This window comes from Rhinolophus sinicus, chromosome 14, assembly GCF_057876585.1.
Source record: "Rhinolophus sinicus isolate RSI-liver-muscle chromosome 14, RSI-T2T, whole genome shotgun sequence".
Lineage (NCBI taxonomy): Eukaryota > Metazoa > Chordata > Mammalia > Chiroptera > Rhinolophidae > Rhinolophus > Rhinolophus sinicus.
The window spans coordinates 107,199,456-107,208,652 of NC_142514.1; the positions used below are offsets into that span (position 1 = coordinate 107,199,456).

At 38.0% G+C, this 9,197-nt stretch overlaps 1 pseudogene; it reads left to right on the plus strand.

Moving 5' to 3' along the window:
* Window positions 1-1,277: 1,277 nt before the first annotated feature.
* On the plus strand, window positions 1,278-2,245 carry LOC109438825 (lymphokine-activated killer T-cell-originated protein kinase pseudogene; annotated as a pseudogene).
* The last annotated feature ends 6,952 nt before the right edge of the window (window positions 2,246-9,197 follow it).

The window sequence follows — 9,197 nt, forward strand, 5'->3', positions numbered from 1 at the left end:
ATATTTCTCCAAAGATGACATACCAATGGCAACTAGACTTATGAAAAAATGCTCAACATCACTTATCATCAGAGAAATGCAAATAAAAACCACAATGAGATATCACCTCACCCCAGTCAGAATGGCTATCACCAACAAGACAAATAGTAACAAGTGTTGGAGAGGCTGTGGAGAAAAGGGAACCCTCATACACTGTTGGTGGGAATGCAGAATGGTGTAGCCGCTATGGAGGGCAGTGTGGAGGTTCCTCAAAAAATTATGAATAGAATTACCGTATGACCCAGCAATTTCTCGCCTGGGTAGCTACCCAAAAAATCTGAAAACATTTGTTCATAAAGATGTGTGTGCTCCAATGTTCATTGCAGCTTTATTTACGGTGGCCAAGACATGGAAACAACCCAAATGTCTTTCGAATAGATGAATGGTTAAAAATATTGTGGTATATATACACAATGGAATACTTTTCAGCGGCAAGAAAAGATGAAACAGCACCATTTGTGACAACATGGATGGATCTTGAGATTTCAATGCAAAGCAAAATAAGTCAGACAGAAAAAGTAGAGAACCATATGATTTAATTGATATGTGGTATATAAAACTGAAAACAACAAAAGAACAAGACAAGCAAATGAGGGAACAAAAATTCATAGACCCAGACAATAATTTAGGGATTACCAGAGGGCAAGGTGGGGGGCTCTAGAAGAGGGTAAACGGGGTCTAATATATGGTGATGGAAAGAGAACTGACTCTGGGTGGTGAACACACAATGTGATTTATAGATGATGTAATACAGAATTGTACACCTGAAATCTATGTAACTTTACTAACAATTATCACCCCAATAAACTTTAATTTAAAAAAAGAAAAAAAAAGATAAGATAAACAAAATTGATAAACCTTTAGAAGACTCATCAAGAAAAAAGAGAGAGAGGATCCAAATAATAAAATTAGAAACAAAAGCGGAAAAGTGACAACTGACACCACAGAAATACAAAGAATTAGAAGAAAACATTGCAAACAATTATAAACCAACAAATTAGACAATCTGAAAGAAATGGATAAATTTCTATAAACATATAATCTTCTAAGACTGCATCAAGGTTGAGTGCGGGTGTTGGCTGGTGGGTCACTGAGATAGCTGCGGGGTCCAGTTAGGGTCCACTTGGGAGCAGATTTCAATACAGCCTTGGCCTGGATCTTTCGTCATCGCATTTTTTTCCTACCTGGAGTGTGACTCCGCAGCATTGAACAGCTCAGGACCTAGAGCGATTATTATAATGGAGGAAACCAATAATTTCAAGACACCAAGCAAATTATCTAAAAAAAGGAAATCTGCATTATGTTCAACTCCATGTATAAATATTCCTGCCTCTCCGTTTATGCAGAAGCTTGACTTTGGCACAGGGGTAAATGTCTATCTTATGAAAAGATCTCCAAGAGACTTGTCTCATTGTCCTTGGGCTGTGAAAAAGATTAATTCTAAATGTAATCGTTATTATCAAAGTATGTATCAAAAGAGACTAACCGATGACGCTGAGATTTTGAAAAGCCTTCATCATCTAAACCTTATACCATCACTGAAGCCAGCAATGGTAGTTCCTGTCCTGCTATGGAATACGGGGGTGAAAATTTTCGAAATGACTTAATAGAAGAACGAAATAAAGACAGCCAAAGTCCTTTTCCAGCACCCATAATTTTAAAAGTTGCTTTGAATGTGGCAAGAGGGTTTAAGCATCTACACCAAGATAAAAAAAAAAACGCTTCATGGAGATATAAAATCTTCAAATGTTGTCATTAAAGGTGATTTTGAAACTGTTAAAATCCGTGATGTAGGAGTCTGTCTACCATTGGATGAAAATATGACTGTGACTGACCCCAAGGACTGTTACAATGGTACTAAGCCTTGGTAACCCAGGAGGAGAATCATATTATTACTGACAAGGCAGACATATTTGCCTTTGGCCTTATTCTGTGGGAACTGATGACTTTATGCATTCCACACATTGCTCCCTCAGATGACGATGATGAAGATAAAATTTTGATGAAGGTGACTGATGATGAAACATACCATGCAGCTTTGGGAACTAGGCCACCTATTAATGTGGAAGAACTAGATGGAGCATACCAGAAAGTAATCGAACTCTTCTCTGATCAATTAATCTATGGCAAAGGAGGCAAGAATATACACTGGGGTAAAGAGAGTCTATTCAGTAATTGGTGTTGGGAAAACTCGACAGGTACATGAAAAAAAAAAAAAATAAGAACACCTTCTTACACCATATACAAAAATAAACAAAATGGATTAAAGACTACCCAAAACCATAAAACTTCTAGAAGAAAACATAGGCAGTCAACTCTCTGATATTGCTCTTAGTAATATTTTTTGGGTTTTTTTGATGTTTCTCTTCAGGAAAGGGAAACAAAAGAAAAAAATAAACAAATTGGACTACATGAAACTAAAAAGGTTTTGCATAGAAAAGGAAAACATCAACAAAATGAAAAGACAACCTACCAATAGGAAGGAGATATTCATCAATGATACAACCAATAAGGGGTTAATATCCAAAATTTATGAAGAATTCATACAACTTAACACACACACACAACATATCCAGTTAAAAAATGGGCAGAGAACCTGAATAGACATTACTCGAAAGAGGACATACAGCAGACCAACAGACATATGAAAAGATGCTCAGTGTCACTGATGATCAGCCAAATGCAAATTTAAACCACAATGAGATATCACCTCACACTTGTCAGAATGGCTATCGTCAATAAATCAGGCAAGTGTTGGTGAGGATGCAGAGAAAAGTGAACCCTTGTGCACTGTTGTGGGATTGCAAATTGGTGCAGCCACTATAGAAAACAGTTGGAGTTTCCTCAAAAAATTAAATATAGAACTACCTTTTGAGCCAGCAATCCCACTTCTGGATATTTATTCAAAAAAATTCAAAACACTAATTTGAAAAGATATGTGCATCCCTATGTACATTGCAACATTATTTACAATAGTCAATATATGAAGACAATCTAAGCGTCCATTAATAGATGATTGGATACAGAAGAGGTGATACATATATGTGATGGAATATTATTCGGCCATAAAAAAATGAAATCTTACAATTTGCAACAATATGGACGGACCTAGAGAACATTACGGTAGGTGAAATGGGTCAGACAGAGAAAGACAAATACTATATAATTTCACTTATATGTGGAATCTAAAGAAGAACAAAAACAAACAAAGAAAACAGAAACAGACTCATAGATGCAGGGAACAAGCTGATGATTGCCAGGTGGGAGGGCGGTTGGGGACCGGGTGAAAAAGGTGAAGGGAATAAGAAGTACAAAATCGGTAGTTACAAAATAGTCACGTGGATGTAACGTTTAGCATAGGGAATATAATCAATAATATTGCAATAATTATGTATGCTGCCAGCTGAGTGCTAGACTTCATAAGTTATAAAAAAGATTCACTTCATAAGTCATATAAATGTCTAATGACTATACTATATACCTGAAACTAATACAATATTGAATGTCAACTGTAATAAAAAAAAAACCTTTTTAATAAAAAAATGAAGAGTTTAAGTAACTTGCCTCAAGTCACACGTGCAAAAAACAAAAAAAAATACCAATCCCATACAAATTCTTCCAGAGCATAAAGAAAAGGTAACGCTTCCCAACATATGTTATGAGGCCAACATAATCCTAATACCAAACTTGACAAGAACTTGATGATAAAGGGAAACTAAAGGCTAGTCACACTCAAGACACAGGAGCAAAATCTTAAACAAAAGATTAACAAATGGAGGCAGCAATGTATAAAACAATAATGTATCAGATCAAATCCATTTGTTCCAGGAAAGCAAGGTTAGTTTAACGTTCAAACTACGATCAACCTAATTCACACTAACAGAGTGAAAATGAATATTTATATGATCATCTTAATAAAGAAAAAGCAATAAAATTCAATATCCATTCATGATCAAAATAAGCAAACCACAGTCACTGAGCAAAATAGGAATACAAGAGAATTCATTAGCCTTGGGGCAAGTCAATCTGCGACAAGCCTATAACAAACATCAAGCTGAATGATGAAATGTTGAAAGCTTTCCTTCTGAAATAGAGAATGAAAGATTTAAACACAATTAGCTGGCCAACAGCACTCCTAGCCGATGTCGGCTGGAGGTCCTAGCCAGAACAGTGAGGGAAGGAAAAAAAGGACCTACAAATTCTTAAAAGTTTACAGATGTAAGCAAGTTTACAGATAAGAGGTCAATATACAAAAATCAATTGATTACTATCTAACAAAAGGAAGTAGTTAGAAAATTTAAAAAAAAATGAAGATTCCCATTTATAATATCATTAAAAGAATAAAACACCTAGGAGTAAAGCTAACAAAAGTTGTGCAAGGCTTTTATGCAGAAAGCAATGGAAATATTATTGGAAGAAATAAAAGGAAACCTAAATAAATAAATGGAGGGGGGAGGGAGTCTACCATGCTCATGAGCTGGAAGACTCAACATTACAAAGATGTCAGTTCTTTCCAAATTTATGTGAAGAATCAGGGAGTCCAAATCAAAATTACAGAGGTTTTTTTGTGGCTCTTGACAAGCTAATTTTAAAATTTATAGAAAACAGGAAAGACCAAGCCAGTTTTGTAGAAAGAAAGAACAAGGTGGGAGGAACTGATCTGCCATAAAGCAAGACTTATAAAACCACACTAGTTAATAACAGTGAGGAATGGGTTCAAGAACAAATAGACCAATGAAATAAAATAGCTCTTTAGACCAAATAGAGTGAGCAGATCCACAAATAGAGTGGCACTTCACTTTTGACAAAGGTGCCATTGCAGAGGGAAAACATTTTTTTTCAAAAAGTCATTTTCCATACCTACTGGATATAGGAAAACATGTTAAACTTGACCCCTGCATGACACTGTACATAAATAAATCATTATCAGGTGAACATAAAAGACATATCTAACATATGAAAGATAAAACTACAGTTGGCCCTCGAACAATATGGGGGTTAGGAGCACACATAACTTTTGACTCCCCAAAAACTTAACTACAAATAGCCTACTGTTACCTGGAAAACTTACTGATAACATAAACATTCAATTAACATATATTTTATGTGTTATGTCTTATGTGCTGTATTCTTACAATAAACTAAGTAAAAGAAAATGTTTTCATGAAAATCATAAGGAAGAGAAAATGTATTTATAGCACTTTGCTGTATTTTTCCATACTGTAAGTTTATGTTGTCTGTTTACAAGATGAATCATGTCTTAGATGACACAAAACACTGCAGACTCTATATGTATTACTAACACTAGGCATCAAAAATGAAAAGACAATGTGAAAAAGTAATTCATATTTATTTACAGATATAACGATTCATGCATTGGTGAATAAGAAGCAACAATATGATTACTTTATGGTAGCTTAGTGTAATAGATATGATTGCTTCACAGTAGTAAGAAAATCTCCAAAAAGTTTTTAAATATATTTATTGAAAAAAATCCTCATATATGTGTACACACGCACTTCAAACCCAACGTTCATGACGTTGTGGTAGGAAAAAACATCTTACTATTAGAACAAGACACAAAAAAAGGCATTAAGGATAAAGGAAAAGACTTATGAATCGGACTATATTGAATGAATACCAACTTCTGTTAATCAAAATACACCATTAAGAAAGTGAAAAAGCAAGCATGCATGGGAAAAGATTTCACAACACACATAACTGACAAAGCTTCATGTACACAACATAAAAAGATGTTTTAGGAATTAATAAGGAAAAGATGGTCAACTTGATGAAAAAATAGGCAAGAATTACCAATAAGAATATCACAAAAAGGGATTTCAATTGCCCAGTATATATACGAAGAATATATATATGACCATGATAAGTACTGGCAAAGATGTAGAGCAAGGGAACACTCATACAGTACTGATGGGAATAAAACTCTTTATAATCCCTTGGGAGAACAGTTTGGCATATCTGCTGAAGCTAAGTGTGCATATACTCTATGACCCAGCGATTCCACAGGGACACCAAAAGATGTGTTCCATAATGGTAATAACAATTTTGTTTGTATGAGCCCCAAACTAGAAACAACCCAAATGTCCATCAATAGAATGGTTTAATAATTTGCGGTATTTTCATACAAAAGAAATTGATACAAGAATGAAAATAAATGAGCTCCAGGCACAGTATGTATGAATCTCATAAACATAATATTGATCAAAACAAACTTGACTGAAAAGTATATGGTATGACTTCACTTCTTACTGTAAAAACTATAGTATTAAAAGATGCCTAAGTCGGTGATAAGACTAAAGAAATGGAGGTGATTACCATAACACCTGGCTGGTGGTTATCTCTGGGGGGACAGGAGGGAGGTGATCTGGAGGGGACCTGAAGAGGCTTCTGAAATATTGTTCCATTTTTATTTGGATGGTGGTTCTGTTGATGTTTGCTTTGTCATAGTAATTAAGCTGTACATTTTTATTTTAAAAGTCACTACCTATAGATGTGTTACACTCAATAACAAGTATTTAGGAAACAGAAAAGAGAGAAGATGGATGACACAAACCCTAGGAACCCCGAGGAGATGCCTTCCGTGTTGACATCCATCCATTTGTTATTGCTCTTTAGACTGAGTGGTGCCCAAGAGAACAGAAGTGACATAAGATGGAAATTCAGGGTCAGGGCCTGCCCAGGCAAAAGTGTAGGTTGCCATGCAAATGAAATGTAAAACTATCTGGGTCTGCTTCAGAATGACTGGTCTAGTGATGGGCTCAACACAACAATTTATTTTGATAGCAGCTGCCTGAGAAGTCAGAATCAGAGTTGCAGAGAAGGCCCAAGTGGTTTCAGAAGATGTGGTAGTAGATGATGCTAATTAAAATGACAGCCTCCCTTACAGCCAGACCCAGCGCTCCAGCCCAGGGCATTTTTTGAGGACACAGCAACTGGGAGCTCCAGAAAAGCTGAAAGGGGAGATGTCTGAAGCCCCTGTGTAGACACTGAGAAAGTGATGTCTACTCCTTCCACTGCAAGGGAGAGGATGCTGCTAAGAGGAGCCAATGGGAGGTGGCTGTTTCTGCGAAATTTGCCCAAAGCTCCCATGTATGGTTAATTGTGTCAACTTGACTGGCTATGGGGTGCCCAGATAAGCACTATTTCTGGGTGTGTCTGTGAGAATGTTTCTGGATGAGATTCATGTTTGAATCTGTGAACTCAGTAAAACAGATTGCCCTTCCGAGTGTGGATGGTCGTCATCCAATGCATTCAGTGCCTGAGTGGAACAAAAGATGGAGGAATTCGCCCCTTTGGTCCTGCCTCACTGCTTGAGCTGGGATATCTCATCTCATTTTCTCTGGCCCTCAGACTGGAATTTACACCCTCAGCTCCCCTGGTTCTCAGGTCTTTAGACTCAGACTGAATTATCCCACTTGTTACCTTAGGTCTCCACTGGCAGATGGCAAATCATGGGACTTCTCAGCCTTCAAAATCACATGAGCCTATTCCTCATAATAAATCTCCTTTTATAAATAGCCTACTGTTTCTGTTTCTCTGAAGAACCCTCACTAATACACCCCATTTCCAAGGCATTCTGCCTGCCTTGTCAGTGTTTCCCCTCTCTCTCCTCTGTGCTCCTCTCTCCAAACCTCCCAGGGAAACTGTGATCTGTTTAATTAGAACCTAGGTCCAGAACCTCCCTTGCCATGCTGTCTTTGGGACTAGGCAGAGTCCTGGGTGTGCCAACTTTACCAATTGCTGAGGCTCAGTTCTACCTGGGATGGGAATGACATTTGGCACTGGGGAGAGAACTTTGAGATGAAATGAATCCCCAGCTTGGTCTGGTGGAGAAGGCACTGCTCTAGCACTATCCTGACCTGGGTTTGAAGCCAAGTTTGGCTACTTCCTGGCAATGTCATACCTTAGCAAATTCCTAGGAATGTGTGTTTTAAATACTATTGTATAGAACGCATTTAGCACAGTGCCTGACAACTAGAAAGAACACAATAAATGCTATTATTTTAGTATTTGTTTATTATCATCATAACAATTATTGGTTGTATTTGTTATTATTAAAATAAATAAATAATAATAATAAAACAGTATTGATTATCATCATCATCCCACTGTGATCCAGGGGATCATTGAGCAATCTCTCCTGTAGGAAACGATTAGGAAGTACCTTTGGAGAGAAGCACTACCTACCCCTGTGGAGAGGTGGGAGTGAGCCCATTTAGGAGCAGGCAGGAAGCTCCAGCCTCTCTGCATACTGGAGGCCTCTCTGTGGACTATATTGCTTGACCCAGGTATTGGAACTGTGGGGAGGCACATTGCTTTCCTTCTGTCTGAGTCTCTGCCTGCCCAGGAATAGGACACAGAGGCTAGGTCTCAAGAAGAGGGAGAGGTTCCCTTGGCACCTTATTGCTGGAGCTATGTAGATTTTTCCATAAGAAAACGTCAAAATACATAGAATAGGCACCACCTTTTGTGACTTTCTGTATGTGCCCATGTTTTCCATTGCTGTCTAACGCCATTTCATCATGGTCTCAAAAACTGTCAAGTCAACATATTTATTTTAAAAGTATGTTGTAAAGTACTATTTTGGAAGAATATGCTTGGAAGGAATGGCAACCATTACTCTCAGCCCAAGGTGAGTATGAGAAGCTGCAGTGAAGAGGCAAATGGTATTGGGAGAACCACACAACATGAGCAAAAGAATAGACAGTGAGATCGGGAGAATGGAGGCAGCCAGGGCCAGGGCTAGCAGCCTCAAATAGCACGAGCTTGCATAGTCCTTATAAAGAGGCTGGAATGCTGTAGAAATTGGAGCAAGAGGGTGTGGTAAATCAATGTCTACCAAAGAACCCTCCCATCCCTGGAAGTGGGTGCTGCTCTTCCCTTAAAGTAAGTCATCCTCTGACTTGCTTTGACCAACAGAATGCAGCAGAAGGGATCTGCGCGGCTTACAATGCTAGGCCTTAAGAGGACTTGCAGCTTCTGTTTTCACCCAACTGAGATCCAGCCGCCATGCGATGAACGCCACACTAAGCCACTAAATGAAGAGGCCACACAGAGAGCAAGAATTGCCCAGTGGCTGAAGCGTGAGGTACAGTGAAGCCAGCGAGGGAGTTCCAGCTCGTCCCAGATCACCGCAG